Genomic DNA, 25,795 nt, shown 5'->3' on the forward strand with positions numbered 1-25,795 from the left:
AGTCCGGCCGTCTAGAGCTGGGCTAGAGAGAAACCTCCCTTCTTGGCCCTTGAAGACGCAGCTGCTCTGCTTCCAGCAGCCAGAGGCTGAGTGGACTGGCCTGAATGCCCCTTATCTAGACCCGGGCCGGGCGGACAGCAGCACATCAGAGTGACCTGCGCCACGGGAGCCCAGCAGAAGTGCCTGACCCGGCCTGGGGGTGGGGGGTGGGAATCCACTTAATCCTCATGATTAGGAGGAGCTGTGATTACCCTCAATTTACAGCTAAGGCAACTGAGGCACAGAGAGTGTAAGTAACTTGTCCTGGGTCACTCAGCCAGTTTGTGGCAGACTCAACTCAGACCCAGGGTTGGCAGTGGACGCCCACAGGTGAGTAAGAGCGGGAGGGCGCTCCCCGCAGAAGGTCCGGGACACACAGGGTGGGGCTGAGGGTTCATGTAGAGCAATGAAAACGGGACGAATTTTTGAGCAGCGCTTAGCAAGGTACGGGGCGGCCCCTGCCTCTGGCCTGAGCGCCAGTGCAGGAGCAGAGGACCTGAGGGCAGGCTCTCAGCTTGGGGCCCCAACACTCGGACTCGAGTCCCAACTCTGCCGCTTCTCAGCTGTGTGGCCCTGGGCAAGCCCCTTCGCCTCTCTGAGCCTGGGCCGCCTTGCTGTTTTTAAGCTACTGTTCGAAGCGAACCCGTTTGCCAGGTCCAGAGGCCGATGACGTAGGAAAGCATAGCAACATCTTTCCAGTTACCCACAAGATCACCCCACGCAGAAGGAACTCCTTCACTGCCTCTGACGGAGGCTGGACCACGACCCAGACCAGCCGGCCTGGCGGGCTGGGGGAGGGCACCTGCAGGGAGGATGACCCCACCGCAGGCTCGGGACGCTCTGTCCCCTACAGCCGCTTGCGCACAGTGGGTCCTCAGCGACTGCATGATGAACCAACACCCCTCCTGGGCTCAGCGAAGGCCCTGCTGGCCGGCGGGCACCAGGCACCAGAATGTTCTCGGCAGCACTGTTTACAAGAGGAAAACCCTGGAGACAACCCAAACGGATAGACGGGAAAACGCATCGCAGCGCGTCCAAACACTGGAACCCGCCAGCTGTCAAAGCGGACGGCGGCCACACCAGTGTCCCGGGCGTCTGAGCAACACAGGGTGGAGGAGTTCAAGTCCCCGGATGCAGCTCAGCGTGCCCCAACTCACAGGGCAGAAACAGCTGAGAAACGTGTGCTTTTGAAGAATGCACATCTTTGTGACAGGGCGAGGGGGGAGGGGGTCCTGCGGGACGGGGCGGGGCGGCCACACGGGGCCGTGTTGGGCAGTTGGTTAAGCAGGCTGGTCTCTGGTGCTGGATCTTCCGAGTCCAGTAAGCATGTGTCTCCATGTGGATTCCCAGCCTCCTCCCGGCGAGCCCCAGACACCCTGTCCCTTTGCCCTGTGCCTCGGTTTCCTCATCTGTCAACTGGGGACTCGTGGGCATGAAATGTCTTCCCATAAGCCAGAGATGTGCCCTGAGCAGCTGGACCTGCCCAACCTACGGAAGCCAGAGACGGAAGCCCAGAGCCACTTCTCCCGCCTGGGCAGGTCACCGGCCTTGGGGGGCTCAGGCGCCTCCGCTGGGAGTGGGCACCCTGGCCCCCACTCCCCGGGTCATGGGAACAGGAGGGGGATGAAGAGCACGTCTGCTCGAGGCGCCCTTGACCATCGAGGTGACTCAAGTGCCGTAGCGAAGGCAGGACAGGTCTCCCCCCACGGTGGGGACACCGAGAGAGCGGCACCGGCACACAGCACACACAGCCAGCGCACTGCAGATATGGGAGCGGGGACCGCAAAACCCCCACGAGGTGCCCAGCGCTCTGGGCCGTGCCCTTGACCCCTGACCTCCCACGATCATTCTCCCCCAACCCAGGGGATGACGGCATTCTGTGACTTGTCAAGGTGTCGCCGTTCCTAACAGCAGGGCCCAGGGTGGACAGAGAACACCCCAGCAAGGAGCCCGGCCGGGGCGTGTGGCAGCCGAGGGAAGCACGCCTGGGGTGTGTGGTACCCGGGTGTGTTGTACCCTGGGGTGTGTTGTACCTGGGTGTGTTGTACCCTGGGGTGTGTTGTACCTGGGCGTGTTGTACCCTGGGGTGTGTTGTACCTGGGTGTGTTGTACCTGGGGTGTGTTGTACCCTGGGGTGTGTTGTACCTGGGCGTGTTGTACCCTGGGGTGTGTTGTACCTGGGTGTGTTGTACCCTGGGGTGTGTTGTACCTGGGTGTGTTGTACCTGGGTGTGTTGTACCCTGGGGTGTGTTGTACCTGGGTGTGTTGTACCTGGGTGTGTTGTACCTGGGTATGTTGTACCCGGGTGTGTTGTACTGGGGTGTGTTGTACTCGGGTGTGTTGTACCTGGGTTGTGTTGTACCCTGGGGTGTGTTGTACCTGGGTGTGTTATACCTGGGTATGTTGTACCCTGGGGTGTGTTGTACCCTGGGTTGTGTTGTACCTGGGTGTGTTGTACTCTGGGGTGTGTTGTACCTGGGGTGTGTTGTACCCTGGGGTGTGTTGTACCTGGGTGTGTTGTACCCTGGGGTGTGTTGTACCTGGGTGTGTTGTACTCTGGGGTGTGTTGTACCTGGGTGTGTTATACCCTGGGGTGTGTTGTACCTGGGTGTGTTGTACCCTGGGGTGTGTTGTACCTGGGTGTGTTGTACTTGGGTGTGTTGTACCCTGGGTTGTGTTGTACGCAGGTGTGTTATAAGCAGGTGCTCTGTATCTGGGGTGAGGTGCCTGCGTCAAGGGTGCGGTGGGGCCTCCAGAGCTTGTCAGCTCAGGGCCTCGGGAGAATCGAGGGGCCTCTCAGACCTTCTGTTTCCTCTTCTGTCCAGTGGGGATTGTGTTCAGAGTAGGACGAGCTGAGTGGAAACTGTCGTGAGCGATCCTGGAGGGGCGGGACCAGGGCTGCCTGGAGTGGGGTCCTGCGCGCCATGGAAGCTGGTCAGAAACACAGGCTCTCGGGCCCCCTGGACCCGCTGGATTAGAACTGGTGTGCCGTCAAGGAATCTGCATTCCCCAGCCTTCCAGAGGCCTCAGGTGCACAGCCACATCCCAGGCCTGCTGGGCTGGACCGGAGGCCGGGAGCCGTTCTGCAGAGGGGCAGACTGCACATGCTGGCAGCGCTGCGGGCCCTTGGGCAGCGTCGAAACTATGCACCTCTGCCGCTGCCACGGGAGGGCAGCAGCGGACGACACGGGGCGCGGGGTTGATGGTGGGTTCCAGTGAAACTTTATTAACAAAACCAGGTAGCCCCAGCCGGGGACCCCTGCGTTAGCCCCTGAACCCCCGAGAGCAGTTCACAGACGAGCACCACGGGCATCTCTGGGTTGGAGAGGCCCTGGGCTGTGGCGCACGCGGGGAGCCGGCGCTGAACCGGCCTGCTCATCCCTTCGGGCCTGATAAGGGGCTGGGGGAGGGGTGCGAGTTATAACAAACTGTGGCACCAACGCGGCTAATTGGCAGCAGCTGCTGCTGCAACCAGAGACTCGTCAGCTGTGATTAAGCGAAGCTGCCTTTAGGCCAATCAACTTCAAAATTATGCAAATAGGGCCCCAGCAGAGACCATAGGGATGGCGCGCAGCCCAGCCGGCTCCCCAACCTGACCTGGCACCCTTCACCCCCACCGCCGGCCGGGAGGGACCAGGCCCACTGGTAACGCCGCTGGACCCCACTTGACCTCTGGGGGTTGGTGGGCCTCCCGCCCACACTCTTCTTCCCAATTGGCACCAAAGCTGCTGAGCTGGCAGCGAGCCAGTGGCCCCTGACAGGCAGGCCAGGACCCAATGCCCCTCTTGAAAGCGTCGGCTGCCCCACTGGTTAGCCGGCCCCGGTCACCATACCCGTCAGCCTCGCTGGCCCACAGAGAGCCAGGGACGGTCCACACCCAAGAGGGCTCCCTGGGTGCGATGGTCAGGCAGCAAGGGCAAAGGTCACTCCCAGAGGGGGCAGGAAGTGGCCCTCTGCCGTCCTCCCCAAGCTCTGCAAACCCTCGCTCACCCCCACCAGCCCCGCAGGGCCCAGACCTAAACAGACAGCGGCCTCTCAAGCTCGTCTCCACTTCAGGGGCCCCTGGCACCCCAAACTTGTTGCACCCCAAACTGAACTCCCCCGCCATCCCAGCCCCGTGGGCCCCCTCCGGCTTTGCCACCTGCCTCTGCCGGCCCCTCGGGGGGAGAAGGGGTGGTCAGTCACTGGACAGGCGTGAGGGATGCAGGGGGACCCAGACAGAGGGAAGACGCCTTCTCATGCCTGCCTCTTAGACGCAGGCTCCTGGAGTCCCCGTTCCGTTCCAGGAGGACGGCAGTGTCAAACTGTTTTGGAGATCCGGAGGCAGCCCAGCTCTCAGGCCCAGTGTCACCATGTCCAGGTGCTGTCAGGTGTCAGGTTGGGAGCCAGGCTCTGGAATCAGACTGAAGCGTTCTGAGCCATCTCAGGGGCGCTCTCCTCTCCCTGTCTGCTCCCCGCCCCCCCCGCAGCCTGGGGGGTCCCCCCAGCAGCCAGCGCTTCCTCTGCTTAATCCCACTGCCGTTCTGCCCTCCCGAACTGGAGAACCACTCTGATCCTGCGTTTGCACTCTGCGAACAAAAGAGCCGCCAGTCAACGTGGCTGCCAGCATCCACTCAGCGGCCGGAGCCCTCTGACATCCTCTGGGGTCTCTGCTGACACCCTGACACAAAAGATGCTCTCGAGGGAGCAGGGGGCGAGGGGCAGAGCACAGGCCCCTGCCGAGGAAGGCCCAGCCCCCAGGCCCACACCCGCCCTGCCCAGCCAGGGGTCCACCTCGGGCCTGGAGCAGGGTCTGGCGCTGGAGGACGAGGCTCGACCACAGGCGTCCTCCGTGGGTCAACGCTACTCCCCAGCCCACCCAAGCAGGCCTCCTGCTTTTGAAAGATGAACATTGCTTATAACGGGAGGAAGCTGAGAAATCTGACAGCACAGGTAGACATCTAGGTAAACAGAATTACGGAGGTCTAGCTCACGTGCCGCTCTGCGGAAAGCTGGCTCAGAAATTTCCTGGGAATGGAGAGGCAACATCAAAAAGCATTTATGAACGAGCCGTGTCGGCAGGAAACCCAATCAGCAGGGGGAGGGCAAGGGCAGAACAGAACCGCTCGGAGGTGGGGGATGGGCCCGTGCCTGGCCAAGGACGGACGGAGGGTGCAGATGGGCCTGTGGGAGGGGACATGGTCACCCTGAGTCCCTGGACACGTGACTTCGCCTGTCTGGGTGTCCCCCTGTAGAGTGGGGTGCCAACCCCAGCTTCAGTTGGGTGGTAACAGGAGTAGAGGAGACAACATATGCAAGAAGTGGTGCAGAGGAGGTTACTGGCCTCAGTGAGGACAGGGGAGCTCAGAGAGGCCGTGATTTCTGGGGGTCACACAGCTCCCACGGAGCAGACCAGAGACAGGCGCTCAGGCTCTAGCCTCAGCACAGGCTCGCTCCACGTGCTGGCCACGCTGGGCACAACCCACACAGCTCCAGGGTGGCCGCGTAGACATTTTGGGCTCACAGGGCTCATGGTGAGTGGCATAGACCCACCACTGTCAGCTGCGGGTCCTGCCCTGGCCTGGAGCCCACAGGCTTGCAGCTGTGGACGCAGAACCCAAACGAGAGTTAAACTGTGTGTAGTAATTGGCCTTTCACACAGCAGAAGCGGGAGAAACAGACTATTTCTTGAGCACCTACTGTGTGTCCAGCCCTGTGACAGGCATCTCACAAATATTGTCTCCTTTAATTTTCAGAAAAGGAGGGGATGCTGCTCCCAGTTTGCAGATGAGAAAACTAAGACTCAAAGAGGTTGTGTCACCTGCCCAAGGTCACACAGCTGCTGGCTGTTAGGACTTGGACCCAAGCTGGCCTGGCTTCCAAGTTAACGTTCTTTCCAGGTGTCAGGCTATTGGGCTTGGGCCCTGGGGAGGAAGTGGTGGTGGGGAGAGCGGTCGCTCCCCACAACGAAAGCAGTGGAATTTCCCCTCTGCCAGCACCTGGGGCACAACAGAAGATAGGGCTTATGGAATCAGCCGGTCCCATTGCCCACGCGGTGCTGGAGCCCCACCCCTCCCCTCACACTGAGGACAACCCTGAAGATCTAGCCTCTGAATGAACTCCTCCATCAAGGGGACTCAAGTCACCACGGCCCCTCGGGAGCCCCTTCCCTTTGGGGATGATGCAGACTCCAGAAAGCTCTGGTGGAGGGGGCCTGGCCTCACACTGAACGAGCTTATTTAAAACAATCAGCATTCGGCTCAAGTCGTGAAAGACTACGTGTGGGCGTTGTGTCAGGAGTGGGATGGACTGAGCACAGCAAAGAAAGGGGCGTTGGTGTGGGAGGCCCCCAAATGTCGCAGGCCTAGCTCCCGGCCCAGGGACAGGTGTGGCGGGGGACATCCAGGTCTTGGGGTGACAGATCTCTACCACTAACAGACATGTTAACATGAGCAGGTCGCTTCATTCAAAGCCTGGGTCTCCTTCCTGCCTCCCTCATCCATTCCTCTCTTCCATCCTCCCTCCCTTCCTCTCTTCCATCCATCATCCCTTCCTCTCTTCCATCCTCCCTCCATTCCTCTCTTCCATCCCTCATCCATTCCTCTCTTCCATCCACCATCCCTTCCTCTCTTCCATCCACCATCTCTTCCTCTCTTCCATCCACCATCCCTTCCTCTCTTCCATCCACCATCCATTTCTCTCTTCCATCCACCATCCCCTCCTCTCTTCCATCCACCCTACCTTCCTCTCTTCCATCCATCATCCCCTCCTCTCTTCCATCCACCCTACCTTCCTCTCTTCCATCCATCATCCCTTCCTCTCTTCCATCCACCCTTCCTTCCTCTCTTCCATCCATCATTCAAGCAGGAAACTTTCATTGAGCACCTCCTACAGGCCAGTCCCAACCTAGGCCCTGAGGATACAGGATTGAACCAGACAGACACACAGTCCTCGGCATGGAGATGCCTTGGTCTGGAGTGGGAAGGAGGCTCTCCATGTCTCCCACCCATTGCCTGCCCAGGAGGGACCTCCTTCAGGGTGCCCCTCTTGGCTATGTCCATGTCTGAGGCCCCTGCAGGCTGTTGGCTCCCCGAGGCCAGAGCCGGGGCTGATGCTGACGCTCCTCTGAGACCCAGAACTGGGCGTGGAGGAGGCGGTGGCAGGCAGTAGGGGAGGGGCAGCGGGGAGGTGACGAGCCCTGGCCATGGCCGTGGACGGTCCACAAATAAACTCCAGCTCATCCCTCTTCCCAACTGAGAGCGAGAGAAAATAGCTTTCACACTATATTTTCTGATTTTTTTTTGTCACCTCACTGCTTCTAAATCGATCCAGAACAGATTGTCCAATTGTTTGAATTTCAGGAGAAAAGTTTGCTAATCCTTCCTCACCCCAGAGTCCCGCCAGGCCCAGGTCCTCCCTGGGCTGCCCCGGGCTCAGCTGCCGGCCTGGGGATCTGCAGGGGACAGCCGGACAGGGCCTCTCCCTGGTAAGGGGTCTGCACTCCAGGTGGGCGCACTGCAAACCTCTTGGCCCTGGACGGGACGGCTCTGCTTTCCGAGGAAGGACCCAACTCACCATGCACCGTGGGGCCGGGGCCGCACAGGAGCGTGGCAGCCCGGGCGGCGTTGGAGGCTGCGACCTGCCCTCCTCTCCCATCAGGAAAGGATCCTGGGTGCTGGGCTGAGCCACCAACGTAAGCAACTGCGAGGGACCGTCGTTATCCCCATTGCCCACAGCAGCAGGGCCTACAGGGGTCCCCTCAGGATCGACTGTTGGGGCTGCCTGGGGGTGGGGCTGGGCACAGCCTGACCCCTTCTGTGAAGGATTGATTAGCAATGTCTGCCCCAGGCACGGCAGCGACCAGCGGTGACACCCAGCCACGTATCTGCCCTCCTGGGTCTGCAGAGTCAACTCCCTAACTCACCGGAGTCCTGGGACGTCAGGCCACGGCCGCTTCTGCAGCCTCGCCAGCTCAGCTTTCCACAAGTGCCACGGGACAGCCATGCTGAAGCCCCGAAAGTTCCCCAAACTCCTTCCTCTGGGCTCCATATGTGGGGCTCCCTCTGCCTCAGTGGCCCCCCCAGCCCCTTGCTCATCCACCTGGTCCATTTATCCCCCACTGCCTTGGGTGCCGCCTCCTCTGGGCAGGCCTCCTTGATGCTCGGCCCCTTTCCTCCAGGCAGAATTGCTCCCCCGCCCTCTGTCGTCACCCACATCTGTGCAATCCCTCAGGCAGGACTCAGACATGGGGCAGAAGGGGTGACCGTGCCCTCTTCCTGCAGCCCTCGAGCCACCAGGGCAAGCCCTCGGTGCAACCTCAGAAGGGAACAATCACACGACACGTACCCGGGCAAATGGCTGGCCTGCTCCTGTCTCACCCCAGCCCCTCTGAGGAGGCTGCAGGCGGCAGCAGAAACCAGACCCTGGATGTCAAAGACCCTGGCCCCCTCGACCTCCGACCTCCAGGCCCAGGCGATGCTGGGGCCACCCCAGAGCAGCTCACCAGCTCTGCCAGGCTCCCCCCTTCCCCAGGGGCTTGCTCCCCTGTTTTTCTCTCCTCAGAGAGAGGGGCTTCAAATGTCGGTAACAAACGTGTGAAGGGCTCCCTTCTGGAGCCCTCCGCCTGGCCCCTCAGTGACCGTCCCCCAGACATGACGCAGGAGGGCCTGCTGTGGACCCCATTTTACAGAGAAGGAAACTGGGGCAGAGAGGAGCGAGGTGGCTGGGGGAGGCCACACAGTGGTGAGGGGTGGGCACACGAGTGTGGTGACCCTGCGCCACCCCGCCAGCACCCCTCCTGACCACTAAGCCTATCCGGCCTCCCCCAGTGGGAAGAGTGGAAGCGGCCAGATCCACATCCTGGCTTTGCTGCCTCGAGGCTGCGTGCCCACGGGGAAGTCACATCACTTCTCTGAGCCGTCCTTGCTGAGGGAGGGTTCCCAGGATTAAATCAGGTGGTGTTTGCAAAGCACCCAGGACGGGAGGGCTCTCCAGCAGGCCAGGGACCCCGGGGGCCTGGGGCGCAGGGCTCCCGTCCCTGAGGCCGTTCTGTGGCTCTGGCAGGCGTACTTCTGGTGCAGGGTGGTGGTGCCCTCCTCCCCGTCCCTCCCCAGGGGACCCGTCAGGAGGGAATCAGACAGTCCAGGGTGGCCCACGGGCTGGCGTTCCATAAACTCCGCCTGCACCTCGCCACCCTTCTGCTCCTCGATCTCCCGTGCTCCCTGTCACCCCCCAAGAGGAGCCCCAACACCTCCTCCACTTCCCGTGTACCCCTCCAGATTAAAGACCATCCCCAGCCACCTTATCTTCGCGCAGCACCACGGCCCAGAGGAAGGCAGCATTGTCCCCATACTACGAAGGAGGAAACGCAGGTGCAGAGACACACGGGGACTTCTCTGTGCGAAAGGGGCAGAAGCCACAGCCTGAACCCGGCTCTGTCCAGCTCCGGAAGCAAACTCTCGCGAACACTAGGTGGCCTGGAGACCCAGACTCGGGCCGCCATCCCTGGGCCCCTGGAATGGGGACAACAAATGTTCGTGCAGAGAAGAGAGTCATATCTGGCTGCAAAGCTCATTCTACCCCACTGCTCATGGCCCTCAGGAGGAAGCCTCGGCCTCGTCCTTCGGCACCTTCCTGTGCTGCCCTGATCTCAGGCTTCGATGTTTCCCAACAGCCATCCTTCATTCATTCACTCACCCACGCACCCATCCATCCATCCACCCGCTCATGCATGCAAACATCCCTTCATTCACAGGCCTGTCCAAAGCACGCCTGGGCGAGGCTCTGGCTACAGAGCTGAACCGGGAACGATGCTATCTCCACCCTTCAGGGACACGGAGAAGCTCCACTGCTTCTGTTCCTCCTGGGTGCTTGTTATTACCTGTAGCGGTGGTGACGACAATGACAGCAACACTTCCTGAGCACTGACTGCGTGCCAGGCTCTGCACCAAGCATGTGTCTTAGATCAAATCGTTTAATTCTTGCAAGAACCCTGTGAGGGGGCTGCTAGCCCCATTTCTGGATGAGGAGACTGAGGCTCAGAGGGGTTATATAACCTGCCCAAGGTCACACAGCCAGTAGGGGTGAAGACTGGGATTCGAACCCTGACAGTCCCTCCAGAGCTCGGGGGGGCGGGGAATAAATAAGGGCTACCACCATAATCAATGAGGGAGCCCGAATGTTACAATCCCCACCTCTGAGCCTCATGACACCTGGTAAGTTATTATCATCACCATCATTATCAACCTCATTTTGAAAATGAGGACACTGAGGCTCAGAGAGAGAAATAACCAGCCGACGTTGGTGCGGGTAGGAGGTGGCGCCGGGGTTTGAACTGGCCGTGCGCTCCGGAGCGGGCTCCCACTGTGCCCCGCTCTGCAGTTGCCATGACGCTGGGCAGACAGCACTGGGCCCAACAGCTCCGTGACTCATTTCCTCATTCGATGGACATCCCGGTGGTAGAATGCCTGCCCTGGGGGCACGGGACGGACAGATTTGCAACACTAGCAGAGTCACAGCGGAGTTCCCGTGAAACAGTAACAAAGTCAGAGCACAGAGAGCTGCTGGTGCTGAACGCACACCCCGTGCTAACTGGGCACCTTCTGCAAATGGATCTTGTCTGGCTCTCATGTCACCCATTTCACAGATGAGGACACCGAGGCTCAGAGGTTCTGCAAGCTGCAGAGGGGAGCCTGGGGCAGGGTGGAGCTGGTGACCCCAGGCTGCTCGGAGGGATCTGTGCCAGGAGCCTGCCTCTGGCTGGGCGCCCTGACAGGGGCCTCGGCTCACTCCCCAGAGGCCTCTCAGCCCCAGGGGCCGATTCCAGGCAGTTGCATCATCCCGCCCTGCTCTCTGGAAAACCTAAACAGCAAAGACCTTCAGAAGCAAATCTGTGGGTGGGCATGCGGGGTTCCCACAGAGCGGGAGGCCGAACACAATTGGCCGGGCCTCGGGGGCTCCATGACGATACCAGGCTTCCTGCAAACGGGCTCCATCACCCCATCTTCCGGACGAAGAGAGCGGAGCTCAGAGCCGGCAGCTGGGGCACGGGCATCCCAGAACCCACGTCCTGAGGCCTGGCCTGCACTGCTGCCCAGGAGCAAGACTCCAGTGGACAGAGAAAGGGGACTTCCTAGACTTTGGCATTAGTAACTGTGGTTCTTTGATTCGATTTTTAGGATTTCCACACAGCGGCTTCCTATACTTGCCTCCTCCTCTCCTAGAGCCTGTCTGAGCTGGAGCCTTGGGTTCCAGAGTCCTGTCTGGCTGTGACTTCAAGACCTTCCTCAGGCTGCTCCTGAAATGCCCCCTGCCCCCTTGTGCCTGGCACACTCCTACCCACCCTTCAAGACCCAAGCCAAAAGTTACCTCCTCCAGGAAGCCCTCCCTGACCCCTCAGGTAGGGTGGGACCTCGAAGATGGTTGTTTTTCTTTTGTTCTCCTGCCTCCAACACACACAACTGCAAAACCTAGCAGGCTCCTGTTTAATCGTCCCCTGTCCCCTGGGCCGGGCGCTGCGTCCAGCACAGCGTAAGTGCTGGGGAAACGCGGAATGAATGGAAGCTAATGCGCTTTCTGCTGGTCCATGAAGCCAGCTGCACATGAAGCCTCTCCCGGCAAGGCAGGCAAACCACCAGCGTTGCTGCAACCTGCTCCGGGAGCCGCCGAGGAAATTCTCACGCTGGATTATGGAAGGAATTTGCCTTTATCTTTAATTTGTGCCAATATCTAAGAAAGCAGCGCTTTATTTTGAGCCCATCAGGCGGCGAGGAGCTCGGAATCTGGCGCAGGAGACAAACTTTCGCGGCCCCATTTCCCCATGCGCATCTCGCCGCCCCGCCCTCGCCGGGCACTTCTCTGCGGCTTGCCGGGGAGGAATAATCAGATTATGTAGCTGGGTTTTAAAAGATCACGGTTTGTCTCATTTTCCAGGGAAGTGTGAACAAAAAAAAAAAATTTTTTTTTTCCTCCCAGGGCTCTGTTAAGAGCTTCCAGAACTTAATTCAGTGTTAAATGGGTGTAATTTGGGAAACTCATGCATTATTTCTTGGTTTTCTGAAGGCGAGTTTGCGCGCATCTGCTGAGAGGTGCTCGTGCCGAGGGATGGCGGGGCGGGAGTGTCCCAGACGGGGGAGGGCAGGGGGCCAGGTCGGGAACGCGCAAAGTAAACGCTCCATTCACGTCTGACGTCGCAGATAGGGGACAGGAAGCACTGGAATTTCATCTCTGCTTCTGCTTTTCCACTTGGATGGCCAGGGAGGGGGAGACGGGAAGCCTGTTTCTGAAGGGAGAGCCTGGGGGTTTTAGGGCAAAGGCACCAGCCAGGAAGGGTTTGCACCCCGCCCCCCACCCCAGGGAGCCGCCCCAGAGGCCTGTGGACCACGCCCATCAGGTCTGCATCACATCCCCAACATTCCCTGCCTTCGTGGATGCCTGGTTGGCTGTGACCTTGAACAGTCCCCAGCCTACTCTGGGCCTCGGTGTCCCCGTCTGTATACGGGAAAGCGGACAAGCTTCCAGCTCCCTCCAGGCCTGGCCGCAGCCCCTGGGGCTTCCCTCCATCACAGCCCAGCACATGGGACTCGGAGATGCTGGGGTCCCTGTCTCTGTCTGCCCCCAACTACAGGCTACGGCAAGTGGGGCTCCCATGCCCAAGACCCTCCCAGGGCCTTCTCCCCACCAACCCTCACGTGCCCGCATCGCTAAAAATCCAGGCTCAGGGGGCAAGTGACTTGCCATTGAGTGGCAAAGTCAGGATGCCCAGAGAAGGCCCTTCAGAAAATTTCCAACCTGGTCACGGCTAGGGGGCAAGGAAGGAGGGGCTTGTCACAAGTGGGCCAAGCCAGGGGGTAGGAGGAGGTACATTAGCAGGTGCAGGGGTGCTGGAACAGTCACTATCTCAACTAGAGAATTATTTATTCGTATAGTCAGTCATCAAACTGATGCTGAGTCTTGGTCATGTCTAGGCAGAGCCTCCCTGGAAGTAGGTCTGAGGGGGCTTGGGGTCTCCTCCACCTCCCCAGGGGGGTCACACACAGAAAAGGGGTCAAGGGATGTGTGTGCCGGAAGAAGGAAGGCAGGGAAGGAAGAACAGAGAGAGGGAGAGTGGGAGGAGAAGATGGGACCGCCTCCCTGCCAGGCCCCGTGCAGGGGGAGACCATCACCAACAGAGTGGGTGGCACCTGATGTCCTCAGGAGGGCGTGGCCCAGGGCCTCCGGTCACCGGCCTCCATTCACCAGCTCTAGATGCTCAGGACCCCACCTTATAGAGGAACGTTTAGGAGACAAGACCACACGGTTCTTAGGGGTTGACTATGGTTTCTATAACTTCTGGAAAGAGCAGCTGGGCTGGGAAAAGCCGCTCTGGGGGAGCCAGGGATGGGGCTGTTAGTCCATCCTCAGATCAGCGTGAATCTGTTGCATGACTTGGCTGGGGAGAAGGTAAAGAGACAGAGGCTGAGTTAATAGAGGTACAGGGAGGGGATACCTTTCATCTGAGCCCAAGACAGGCCACACGCAGATCAGTCCGGAGGAGAGTAAACAGAACAACGACTAGGAAGAGACTCAGGAGATGTGGCCCTGAAGTGGCTCACTGCACTGGGTCTGAAGAGTCCCCTGATGGCCGTCGGGCAGGGGCTGGGCTCCAGGTGGGGTAGCGTAGTGGTGAGAGCACGCTACGAGCAGGGTTATTTTTAACCTCTCCCAGCCTGTTTTCTCAACTGTACGACAGGACCGATCGTCACCACCAGCTCACAGGGTGGGTGTGAGGATTAAATGAGATGATGGGCTCGGCGCATGCTCAGCACGGTACCTGGTGCATAGTAGGCCTTCAGGCTTTTACGCTCAAGGGCAATCCTCCCGCTGTGGGGTGCAGCCTTCCCCCCAGACAGCAAAGTCGTGTGTTACAGACGCAGAGAGTTGAAGCTGCCGGAGCTGGTGTCCACTCGCTGCCTCCCCATCCCAGGAGCCAAAGGCCTGGCCAGGCGCAGTCCCCTCCCACAGCCGGGCAGGAAGCGGGGACTGGCGAGGGTTAGGCCGACTGTCCTAGAGAGCTGGACACCAGACTCCTCTTCTCATCCTCCCAATGGTCCCCCCTCTGCCCACCCCAACCCCGGGCTCCCCCCACCAGCCACGTAAGCGTCCAAGCTGCAAACTCACCCATCCTCCCGTCTCCCCAGCCCCACCCCTGCTCTCTGAACCCTCGCCCAGGCCCGAGGGGCGGGGGGTGGTATCCAGCTCCCCTGCCGGCGCTGCTCCAGCTGCACTAGCTCCCACTGTCCTCTAGTCCTGCAGCCCCAGCCCTGCCCCGCCCCAGCTCCCAGGCCCGGGGTCCGTGTCCACAGGGTGCTTCCCTCTCCCTCCTACACATCTGCATCTGCATCTTCACCCCCAGGGTCTCTGCCCAGAACACCTGCCGCCCCTCCCTTCTTCTGGCTGAGTCACACCTGCCTTCTGGACCAGGCTCCCCCCCCACCCCGGCCAGGCCCCACCTCGGGCTCTCTGGGGCAGATGCCCCCCCGCCCTGCAGCCCCACAGCCTTGGCTTCCCCCAGGCAGGGCTCTCACCCCGCGGGCTTGTCAGGGGCCATTTCCACAAGAGCCGTCAAGGGCAGAGCTGACGCCTCTAGTGGCTGCCACGGGGCCCCTGAGTTGGCTGAGGAAGGGGAGAGAAGGAACGGATGGCCAGGACCGAGGGAGCGGCTCTCAGCCCTGGGCAGGCCTCCGTCCTCCGCTCCCACGCACAAAGGTCTGAGCAGCGCTGGCCCTGCCCTCACCCCTCCTGTCCAGTTCGGCTGCCCTGGGAAGCTCCAGGCTGGGTGGCCCGGGAGGGTGGGAGGGGGACACACGCATTGACACAAAGAGACACAAACAGAGACACACACGCGGCTCCAAGCCAGACTCCTTCCCCTCGGCTTCCCCCATCGGTTTATCCCTCCCAGATGCCTGAGTGAGAGCCAGGAACTCGGTGTGACGGTGACATTAAAGAACCAGGCAGAACCCCTACCTGGGGCTCTCAGCTCCAGCCACAAGGGCAGGGGCCACCCGGCTTCAGAGAACTTTCTGGCCACCTCTTGCTCCACACTCAAGCCCCAGCCAGGACAGACGGAGCAACAGCCTCTCCAGAGAGACAGACGGCTTACAGGGAGGTGTCCTGCCCTGGGGGGTCACACAGCCAGGGGATGCGGGAGGGACCCCCAATTCCAGGCAACCCTGACCAGCCCGGGGCTTGTCCTGGGCTGACACCAGAGGCTGAGGATTATTCTGATGTTGGTTTTCAATGACATTTCCAACCAAACCTTGCAGCCTACTGCTGATGAAAAGTCCCCATGTTCCACGGGGCTGCCTGCTCCCTGGCCACACTCAGACCGCCTGACAGGTGACGGGACAAGGGGTGACGGAGGAGCTCCCCTTAGCCTGGGTCTCAACAGAGCCCAACTTGCTGGCTGAACGTACTTCAGTCATAGCCCGGAGGGGGGCTCCCAGAATGCCAGTGACTGAGGGACCAGGCCCTCATTCTGTAGACTAGGAAACTGAGTCCAGAGAAGGGCAGGCAGCAGCCTGGGGTCACACAGCCAGCAGCACACAGTCAGAACTTACAGGGCTTTCAAAGTGGGGCAAGCTTCGCAGATGGGAATGGCTCCATGCTACTTTACAGATGGAAAAACAGAGGCTCAGGACTCAAGGGCCTTGCTCAAGGTCACACAGTGAGGAAGAGAGGACTGGAGGTCCCCCTCCCCCCTTGACTCCAGGCCAGGGCACTTTCTGCTCTTCCCATTCAGGTCTGGGGTTCCTTAGGCAAGATCACTCACTGAGCCAAGGGATCTGAGAGGCCGGGAGAGGCAGGGCAGACACAAGGAGGCGTACAGACAGACTCCCACGGCAGATTATGTAACTCCCCTTCCCGGCCCCACGGCCCCCAGGGTGCGGCCCGGGCAACCCGCACGCGCACCCACCCCCGCACGGCGCCCTGGCCCACCGGCCGCCCTGCCTCTCTCCAAAGAAATGACAGTTGGAGGCGCCAGGACGAGCTGGGTTTTTGCCCTCCTCTCTTTTTTCCTCTGGCTGAGTAGCAAATACTAATACTAATAATGATAATAATAATTAGAATAAATATAACCTGAAGACGCTTGGGGTCTCGTTGCCATGGCAACCGCGGGCGCTAATGAGCTTCGGAGGCCGCCGCCGGGCCACCCGGCCCCAGGCGCGGGATCAATATTGACTCGGCCCTGGGAGGAGGCGGCGGCTCCGCTGGGGCCACGCGGCGGGAGGGGAGCGAGGGGCACGCACTCGGAGGGGCCTTCCTGTCGCCCGCGCAGCTCAGCCGGGACCCCCAGAACCGGCCGGGTCCCCACGCGCCTCCGGAACTCTGCCCGGCGCGCAAGGGGCTCCCGGCTCGCTGCGCTCGCAGACTCGGTTCTCGGACGCCGGTCCCCACCTCGGACGCGGAATCCGCTCCCAGCAGCCGCGTCCCGGCACGATGCGCCCCGGACTGCTCCTCGGACCCGGCCCGGTCCTCTCCAGGGTTCAGCGACCCCGACCTTCGTGAGCCGCGGCGCGGACCCCAATGCCAGGGCACAGGCTGCCCGACAGGGCTCCAGCCCCCAAACTCTCGCCTGGGCGTCCCCGGCCTCTTTCCAAAGCACCGCGGACCCCCCAACGCACCGAGCCCGCCTCCCCGGGGCGCCCACCCCTCCCCGCCCCGGGCGCCCGCACCCCTTCCCGGGAGCCGGGGTGCCGAAGACCCCGCCCCCCACTCGCGGGACCCTCCTCTGCCAGGAGCTCCGCCCCGGCCCCTCTCCCCGCGTCGGACCGGCCGGCGCGCCCCTCCCCCCGGCCCCCGCCCGCCGCCCGCCGGGCGCCGCTCACCTCGTGCCCGCCGCGCGCTCGCTCCTCGCTCCGCCGCCGGCCCGGCGCCCGCGGGCTGAGCCGCCCGCCGAGCCCCCGCCGCGCCGCCGCCGCAACAGTTGTCCCGGCCCCGGGGGCGCGGGGGCGCTGGGCTCCGGGGCTCCGGGGCTCCGGGGCCGGCGCGGCAAGCAGCCCGCTCCTAGGCGCGCGGGGCGCGGCGCGGCGCTCGGGCTCGGGCTGGGGCTCCGGCTCGTGGTCCGGCCACCGGCCGCATGCCCCGCCGCCCGCCCGCGGCTACTGGGCGGCCCGCCCGCCCGCCGGCCCCGCGCCCCGCGCCGCGCCCGCCGCCGCCGCGCTCATGCTCGCCGGGCCCGCGCCGCCGCGCTGCCCGCTCCCCTCTTGCCGCCCGCGCCTCGCCCTCTGCTGCCCCCTCGCGCGCTGCGCTCCAGCCGCCCCGCCGCGCCGCCGCCGGCCCCCCTCGCCAGCGCCCGCGGCGCCTCCTCTCCCGCTCGCTCCCCCTCTCTCTCCTTTCTCTCTCTCTCCTTCTCTCTCTCTCTCCTTCTCTCTCTCTCCCTCTCTTACCCCCCACCTTCCCTCTGTCTCCCCCCCTTCTCTCTCCTTCTCATTTTTTCTTTCGCAGTCTCTTTTCCTCCCCTCGCCGGTGCCTTGTGCTTCTCTTCGTTTTGTCTTGAGCAATCTCTTCCTCTTGTCCTTCGTTCTTTCTTCTCACTCTCTTTTTCCTTCTTTGCTTTTTTTTCTCTCCTTTCCCCCTTCTGCTTTCCCTTCTCCCCTTCCTCTTTCCCTTCCTTCATTGTGTCCCTTCCTCTCTCCTTTGTTCCTTCTTCCTTTTTTTCCTTCCCCCCTCCTTCCTGCCTCTCTCTTCCTCTCCCACCGGCTCTGCTCTCATTCCGGCTCCCCAGCCCCACCAGCTCGCTCACCCGCCTCCTTGCTGGCTGCTCCCCAGCCCTCGCCAGGCCGGCTCCAGGGGCTCCCCAGACCCTCCCTGCAGGAACATGGGACCCCCTTCTGCCAGGTGTCACTGGTCCTGGCAGCCCCTCCTGCATCTGCCACAGGAGGGCCCCACCCCACGGTGTGCTTCCTGCTGCGGTTCTTGTCAAGCCGACGTTCTTTCCAGCCGGACCCTGAGCCAGGTGGTCCTGGCAGGGCCAGGTGTGGCAGGAGACTCCCTCACGGCAGATGAGACCCTCCGTGCAGTTTCCCATGGGAACCCTGCTTCCCTGGCCAGCTGACTGCTAGGGGGGCTCCCCTGTTCCCGCCCTCCTCCTCTCCATCTCTGCTCCCCAGCAGCCCCCTGTTTCCTGTTGGCCCCCATGTCCCCCCTCACCTGCAGGGCATCGCTGATCTAGACTCTGTGGCCTGGAGCCAGTGAGCCGAGCTCAGGAAGCCTGTTTTCCCGTCTTCCTCTGTCCCTGGCCCAGTGACCTCCCGTGGTAAGGAAGGTCACGTGGGGGCACATTGCAGCCCCTTCAAGGACCCTGCAGAGGGAGCAGCAACGAGGATGGTGGTGAGGATGGTTTATCCCTGGGTCGTTTGGGGAGGGAGAGTGGATTCGAGTGCCCTGGAGCACAGGCGGAGCCCTTCCCCGCCTCTGAACCTGGCTTCCCTTTTACAGCCATCGACTGAACTCACTGGAAACCGGGCTGTAGCCGTCTACGCACTTAGTTTTACTTATTCCTCACCACAGCGCTGGGTCATATCCTCCCCGTATTACAGAGGAGGCACCTGGGGCTCAGAGAGGTCAGGCACCCATCCTGAGCCACACAGCCGGCCAGGGGCAGAGCCAGGGCTGCAGCCCAGACCACCTGGACCCCCGAGCCTGGCTCCCTACCTGGGACAGCTCTCCTCCCCACAGGGGTCACATCCTGTGCCTCCTTCCCTGATGCCGAGAGGCTCCAACGAGACAGGAGACGAGAAGCACTTCACCGGGAGCCTGAAGACCCTCCTGAGAGGCAGCCGTGATCACCCCACATTATCATGGAAACCGAGGACCAGAGAGGCTGAGAAACAGGCCCGGGGTCCCCGTGCTCACACTGGTGGGGCTTGGGTTGAGAGGTGAGCATCCTCTGAGCTCCTTGCAGGCAGAGGCTGTGTCCTGAGGGTCATCACAACTGTGCACGGTGTGTGTGCGTGCGTGCGCGCGTGGCGCGTGTTGAAGAGCCTTGTCATTCCGGGGAGCCCCTCCTCCCTGCCCCCCCTCACTGAGCAGGCTCCGGGCCTGTCCCGGGTGTGTGACACCAGAGCCCAGAAGAAGCTCACAGCCTGGAGGGTGGTGACACGGGGCATTAGACCTCCACCAAGCTGACTTTCTGTGGCTAAAACACAGTCACCTGTTCCCGGCGTTCTGGGCCCTGTCCCGCGAGGCCCGGCTGCCCTCCCGGCCTGCCCAGCCTCCTCTCTAGGTGCCCTGAGCCCCAGCCACGTCCAGCCCACTAGGCACTGGGTTCCCCTAGGCGGCCCCTCCGCGGACTCATCGAAGTGCCGTTACACGCCTGCTGCGTGCTGCACTGGGCCGCCTCGCTGTGCTCCCGGGGCTGCAGTCAGGCTCCCCCGCCGCGGACAAGCCACTTTGCCTCCCTGAGCCTCAGTTTCCTCATCTGCAAGATGGGAAAGATTCCACCCACCGCAAAGGATCAACGTGGGGATTAGAGGAGAGAACACGCAAGCAGGCACCAGTCCTGCTGGTCATCCCACAATAAGTGAGCACCTGGCACTCAGTGGGTGCTCGATCCTAGTCAGTGTCCCTTCTCTTCTTCCAGGAGGTCTCAGGAAAGAGCACGGACCTTGGCTGGTCAGACTCAGCTCGGCCTCTCAGCAGCTGTGTGACCGCAGGCCGGTTCACTCACTTCTCCCAACTCCTGTGCCCTGGCTTCCTGTGGCTGCCATAACCAATGACCACAGACACAGTGGCTTAAAACAACACATATTCGTCCTCTTACAGTTTTGGAGGCCGAGTATCCCAACCTCAGTTCTACTGGGCTGAAGTCAAGGTGTCGGCAGGGCCGCCTCCCTCAGGGGGCATAGGGGACAAGCCTTCCTTGGCTCTTCCAGCTCCTGGTGGCTGCAGCATCCTTGGCTTGTGGCCGCATCACTCCAATCTCCAAGGCCAGCATCTTCCAGACTCTCTCTGCTCCTCTTCACGTGGCCAGACCCTCTGTGTGGTCACAGCTCTCTCTGCGCCCTCCCAGAAGGACACCTGTGAGTGCATCTAGGGCCTGCAGATAGCCCACGATGAAGTCCCATCTCAAGATCCCCACTTCATCACATCCGCAAAGCTTTTGTCCTTCTTGCCGTGGTTGGCAGCATCCCCAGGTTCCAGGGATGAGCAGGAGGATGTCTTTGGGGGTCGGGGTGCATTTCCAGCCCCCCACACTGGCTGTGTCTCCATGGAAGCAGGAGGGGTGTGCTCCACGGGCCGCTGGGGGAATCCGGTGAGATGGACATGGAAACTGGCTCAACAAATATGGTGTCTCCACTCTGGGCTGGGCTGGGACAGGGAGAGGCAATGGGGGAGCGTGCGGGTCATTACACAGCCTGCCGTGGGAGCCGGTACCCCCCATTGCTGAGTGCCTACTGTGTGTCAGGCCGGGCTGGTTCCCACTACCAGTCGCCTTTAATTCCGTCCCTATTTACTATTTCTCTGCCTTCGGGAGGCCTGCTCCCCCGCAGATGCGCTGCTCGCCCGGGCGGGCGGCCTGGCGGATGACTCACGCTCTCTCCGTGGAGAGCAGCCTTTTCAAAGGGCTGGCTGGGGAGGAGCTAAATTTAAAGCCAGGCTTCCCGAGAAGATCACCTGCCTCGTCAAAATTGCTGCCTTTTCATTAGAAGTTGGGGGCATGAGGACCTCCCTGGGGAGTGGGGGAGGGAAGCGCCTGGAGGCCCAGACCTTGGGGCGGGCAGGGGGAGGGGCCCACCAGCTGGCCCCCAGCCTCCGCATCATCGTCCCCCCACATCCCTCGGGGAGCAGCCCCCACCCTCCCAAGGACCTCCCCAAGTTCCTCCTTCTCCCTCTTCAAGATCTTAGGGTCCCGTCTCCAAGCTTCATTTCCCAAATTCCAGACAAGGAGCTGGGGCTCAGAAAGGTTTGCAGACAGCCGCCCCCAAGTCACCCAGGGAGGATGTGGCCAAGCCAGGATCTGAACTGGCTCAGGGCACGTGTTCTGGACCACTGGCCACGCGGTCCCTCCTGTGGAGGGCTTGGGGTGGTGGGCAAGTGACTCAGCTCCTTGAACCTGTTCCCGTCTCAACGTGAAGGGGCTTGATGGACCCACGCCAGGGCCGGCCTGCCCCTGGAGACAGAGCTCGGAGAGGCGGAGAGCATCCAGGCCACCCCTGTCTACCTGGAGGACACGGGCCCTGGGCCCTTGGTGGGCGGGAGGCCTGTCTGGTCTATTCCATCCTTAGGCCTTTGCTGTTCCTGCTCCCCCACCTGGCCAGGGGAGCCACGCGTCGGTCGTGGCAAAGCCGCAGGCCCCCAGTGGCTACAGGGCGGGTCTGCTGGGCGGCGGACAGTCTGGTGGTGGGAGCTGGCACCCGCTGCAGCCTGGGCCGTGCTCAGCACAGTTTGCTCGTCTGTAAGATGTTGTGGGTCTTGAATGCTCTGCTCGGGGCCAGGCGCACAGAAGGTGCTCAGTGTGCAAAGCCACTGCTCCCTCCGACTGACGTCCTAGAGATTTGGGAGATCAGATGCGGCCAGCCAGTTATCCAGTCCAGGAAGCCCCCCTGAGGCCTGTAGTGACGCCAGCGTGTGCCCGCCGGGGGCGCAAACCCCCCGTGGGGCCTCGGCACGGCCTCCGGCTCCCTGCCCCCACCTGTCTCCCTCCTGGCCGCAAGGTGTGAACACAGCTTCTATTCTGGCCCTGGCAGGAGGCCTGGCAGGACATTGACAGCCCTCAGAGCCCAGAGGACACGGGGCCTCTGTCCCCATCGCAGGTGCACTCAGCAGGCCGGTTCCAAGCCAGCCGGCCCCCTGCCCCCGTGTTCCTGCGATGTTGCACTCTGCGTCAAAGGGGGTTTGCAGATGTAATTACAGCGTCTAACTGCCGACCTTAAGGTAAGGAGATTAAGATCTGGGGAGCCGCAGCTGATCACTCCAGCCCTTTAAAAGCGGAGTTTGCTGTGGCTGGCGGCAGAAGAGGAAGTCACAGAGATGCCAGCGTGAGGAGGGGTGCAGGCTCCTGCTGGGATCGGGGGGTCTCAGGGCAGCCCTCACCAACAGCCAGGAAGAAACGAGGACTTCAGTCCAGCAGCCGCCAGGAGCCACGTCCAGCAGCACCCTGAAGGGGCCTGGGGTCTCCCGGACCCTCCCCGTCAGGGCCGCGCTGGGCTGGTGCCTCGGCTTCCGCATTATGAGACCCTCAGCAGAGAGCTCGCCGAGCCCACCCAGACATCGGATCTACAGAACTGCCGGATAATATGTGGGGCTGTTTTAAGCTGCTAAATTGCTTGTGCAGTGAGAGAAAAACCAATCTACTCGGCAATCGCTTGTGCCCATTACTTCGTTGTTGTGGGACGAAGGTCCTCGCAGCCCGCCCCTCCCCCTGCAGACCCCAGGGTGGTCTGCGTACAGCACAGCTCTGCCTGCAGCCCTCCCGTGGTTACACCTGCAGGATGACGTCTGTGTCTGGCTTGGCATTCAAGGCCCTCGGTACTCTGATCCATCTTCCCCCACAGGCCCCGTGGGCAGTTTTGTTTGGAGAGCAGCCCCCGGCCATCATCAGACATGCCTTACGGGTCGTCCTTGTGCCCTCTTCTCAAGGACAGCTCCTACATGTCCCTAAGCGTTTCTGTCTCATTAAATACGCCCCCGATAGCTGGTTATGTGGACATCTGGGAGAGGTCGGCCCATGTCGTGCACAGTTGCGAATTCCACATTTCAGAAAATCGGACGCAAAGAAGGAAAGACAGTCCCGGTCAGTCTGGAGACAGCCGCAGCGGAGGCCCTGCTCCCTACCCTGGGGGGCTGACTCCAGGAACGGGACAGTTGAGGCTCAGAAAGCGCCCCTGCAGACCCACCTGCCCGGGCCCTAGGCTCGGAGCCCGCTGATGCCCTGAGTCGGAACCGCCATGCGGCCGGGGCCCCGGGAGCATGTCTGCTGCATGGGGGCAGTGGGAACCCAGAGGGCTGGGGGGGACCCGAGGCACTTCCCCAAATTGGAAAACAAGAGACCCCAGGGACGCAGCGTGTCCTTGGCCTCCTCCAGCCTCAGTTTCCCCTTCTGTCCGCTACCACTGACGGTCACCTCCTCTTGGTGGCACCGGGCTCTGCTCTCCGCTTCTCAGTGTATTGTGCGTGTCAGGTAGTGACGAGCCCGTGGGACAGGAGCTGTTAGCCCCTCTCTCATTACGGCAGTTTCGCAGGTGAGGGGCCAAGAACGAAGGTGACGGGCTGTGACACCAGCCCTCGGGTCGCAGGCGGAGCCCCGGCTTCACAGCTGCAAGCCCCAGGCTGGAATCCTGGCTCCCACATGCCAGTGGGCAGCAGCATGGTCTGCCCCCCACCCCGGGCAGCCCATTTTCAGTCCTGTTGGAGGCACTGAGACCGCCCCCCCCATACCTCGGTTCCCCAGATGGGTCGGCCCCGGGGCACTCCCTGCCCGTGGAAGCCCCGGCACCTGGCTGGCCCATGTGGGCGTCGACACTGCCAGTTCCCGGCGTCTGTCCCGGTTTGGGCTGTGTTGCAGCTGGCGCCTCTTGCGGGCTTGCTGCATCTCAGCAGCGGCTCCAACCCAGCGCAGATGGCGAGAATTAATATGATGCAAAGTGGTGGGTTGACCCAAGCGCCCTGAGCAAGAGGCCCAATTTTCCACACAGCCCAGCACTCCCCGTGGGCGGGTCCCGGAATAGCAGTAACGATGATAAATTAGGATAATTGGCATGTGCAGCGCCTCTTCAGTCCACACGCCCGCCATGCCCATTGACGCCTCGAAAAAACGCAGGGAGTAGGAGCAGGGAGCCCCCCTCATCTGAGAGCTGCAGGAAGGGGGCTCAGAGAGGTCGTGTAACAGGCCTGAGGTCACACAGCTCGTGAGAGTCCTCATCGGAAATCTGAGGACTCCAACGTGAGTACTCTCTTTGCTGCTCCCTTCTCAGAAGCCTCTGTCTTGGGGGACAGGGGTGGGGGCTTTGCTCTGTAGACTGGACATTTTAAACCCCAAGGCAGCCTAGGCCAGAACAGGAGTCTCAAAGTGTAGCTGGGCGGCCCTGGACAAGTCACCTAACTTCTCTGAGTTGAAGATCCAGCTTTTCTGTCGAATTAAGTTGACAGCTGCTCAGGCAGGAGCGTGCCTGCTCTCTCCTCCCTTCCTGAGCTGGGCACACAGTATCTGTTCAGCAAATATATGTGTGTTTAACCCAAATTAGGTCAGGTTCCCACTTATTAGGTGCCCTGTGCCCCACGATGTGCCTTGGATGGTCTCCCTGAATCCTCACGACCGTCATGGGAGTTGCTTCTATGCATTCCTATTTATAGTTGACAAAACAGGCCCAGAGATGTTAAGTGACCAGCCCAGGGTCACACAGCTGGGAAGTGGTAGGGCTGGGATTAGAACTTGGGTCTGTCCCTGCCCAGGGGCCCATGCTCTTGACCCTGATGCAACAAGGAACAGAGTGGAGAGCCCTGGGATGGGAGCCCGACCTGGCTCTGCCTCCTCAGGCCTCGGTTTCCCCACCTGCCCTGTGCTCGCTGGTGGGCGGCCCCTCCAGCTCAGACAGTGGAGGCTGTGGCAGGCTCAGCCCAGCTCCGGCTTCTTGCGGGCCCAGCCCGGGCCCTGGGCGGTAGGCTGTCTGGGGTTCAGGCGCCTGGGCCCGTGACCGGCCGGAGTCCAGGCTGCTTTGCTTTGCTGAGCGGCTCCTCGAATACTGACAGCTGCTTGGCTTGGCCTCAGAGCAGCCGTCGTCACTGCCACGTCTCGTGTTTCCACGGAGCCGGGAAAGGGCAGCCTTGGGTGGGGGTCCAGGATCTGAATCCTGTTCTGGGGGGACTCCTGGCTGTGGGGACGCTGGCCACACCCTGTTCACTGGTCAATACCTGCGGTGAATCAGAGCCTGCGAAGGCCGCTCGGGCCTGACGGGGTGTCACTGAGCTGAGGGCTCCCGGGCTGAGCAGGGCCAGCCGAACCCTGGTTTCTTTGAAAAGGGGAAGGAGAAGGAAACTCCAGCTCCCAGAGCCCGACTCACGCCCCCCATGCCAGGCCTGGGGGTGGCAACATTTCTTCATGAGCCCCGCCAGCCCCCCATAAGCGAGGTACTGTTACTTTTGCATCCTTTCAGCTGAGGATCAGAGAGGTTAAGCACCTTGCCCAGATCACACAGCAGGTAAGTGAAAGCTGCTTCCTGCACTCTGATTTCTAAGTTCAGAACCATTTACACCAACATCTCTTTCTTGGTCAGAAAAACATGGCCTCACTTGGCGTCCGGGAGATGCCCGTGTCAGCCCTCCTGACCCGGGACCCAGACCTCGGGAGGGGCCAGGCCCTGTGCAGTCAGATTTGCTCACAACTTGCCCTACGGTCTCCCCAGAACACGACATCCGGAGCTGGGGCCCAGGCCAAGGAGAGGATAGGCTGCCTTCTGCCCCGGGGCCCCATCGGAGTATCTGGGGCCACCACCTACAAAGGCAGAACCCCAGAACCGTGGCCTATGGAGCCCTGACTGCAGATGAGGAAACTGAGGCTCAGAAAGGGCCGGAGACTTGCCCAAGGCCACCAGCACGTTGAGCCTCCTCAGCTCTCAGCGTCGTGTTTTAACGTGAAAATTACAAAGTCAGGCTCCCAGGTCGGCCTCGTGCCGGCGAAAGCCCCTTAGACAAGTCACCTTCCCTCGGATCCTCGATTTCCTCGTCTTTGAAATGGGGACACCAGCTCTGACCTTTCAGGGACCCCGTGACGAGGCTCAGTAAGTGTCTCAGCACAAAG

General features: G+C 61.6%; 1 protein-coding gene across 2 annotated transcripts in view; it reads right to left on the reverse strand.

Annotated features, from left to right (window-relative positions):
- Positions 1–17,056, reverse strand: part of SHISAL1 (shisa like 1) — a 75,867-nt gene extending 58,811 nt beyond the window's left edge. The window contains exon 1 of one of the 2 annotated variants that reach the window (XM_070254172.1): positions 16,884–17,015. The gene's annotated coding sequence lies outside the window, so the exon portion shown is untranslated. Of the gene's footprint in view, positions 1–16,883 lie in introns of both variants that reach the window. The other variant, XM_070254175.1, reaches the window with a different exon arrangement.
- Positions 17,057–25,795: the final 8,739 nt, after the last annotated feature.

This window comes from Equus caballus, chromosome 28, assembly GCF_041296265.1.
Source record: "Equus caballus isolate H_3958 breed thoroughbred chromosome 28, TB-T2T, whole genome shotgun sequence".
Taxonomy (NCBI): domain Eukaryota; kingdom Metazoa; phylum Chordata; class Mammalia; order Perissodactyla; family Equidae; genus Equus; species Equus caballus.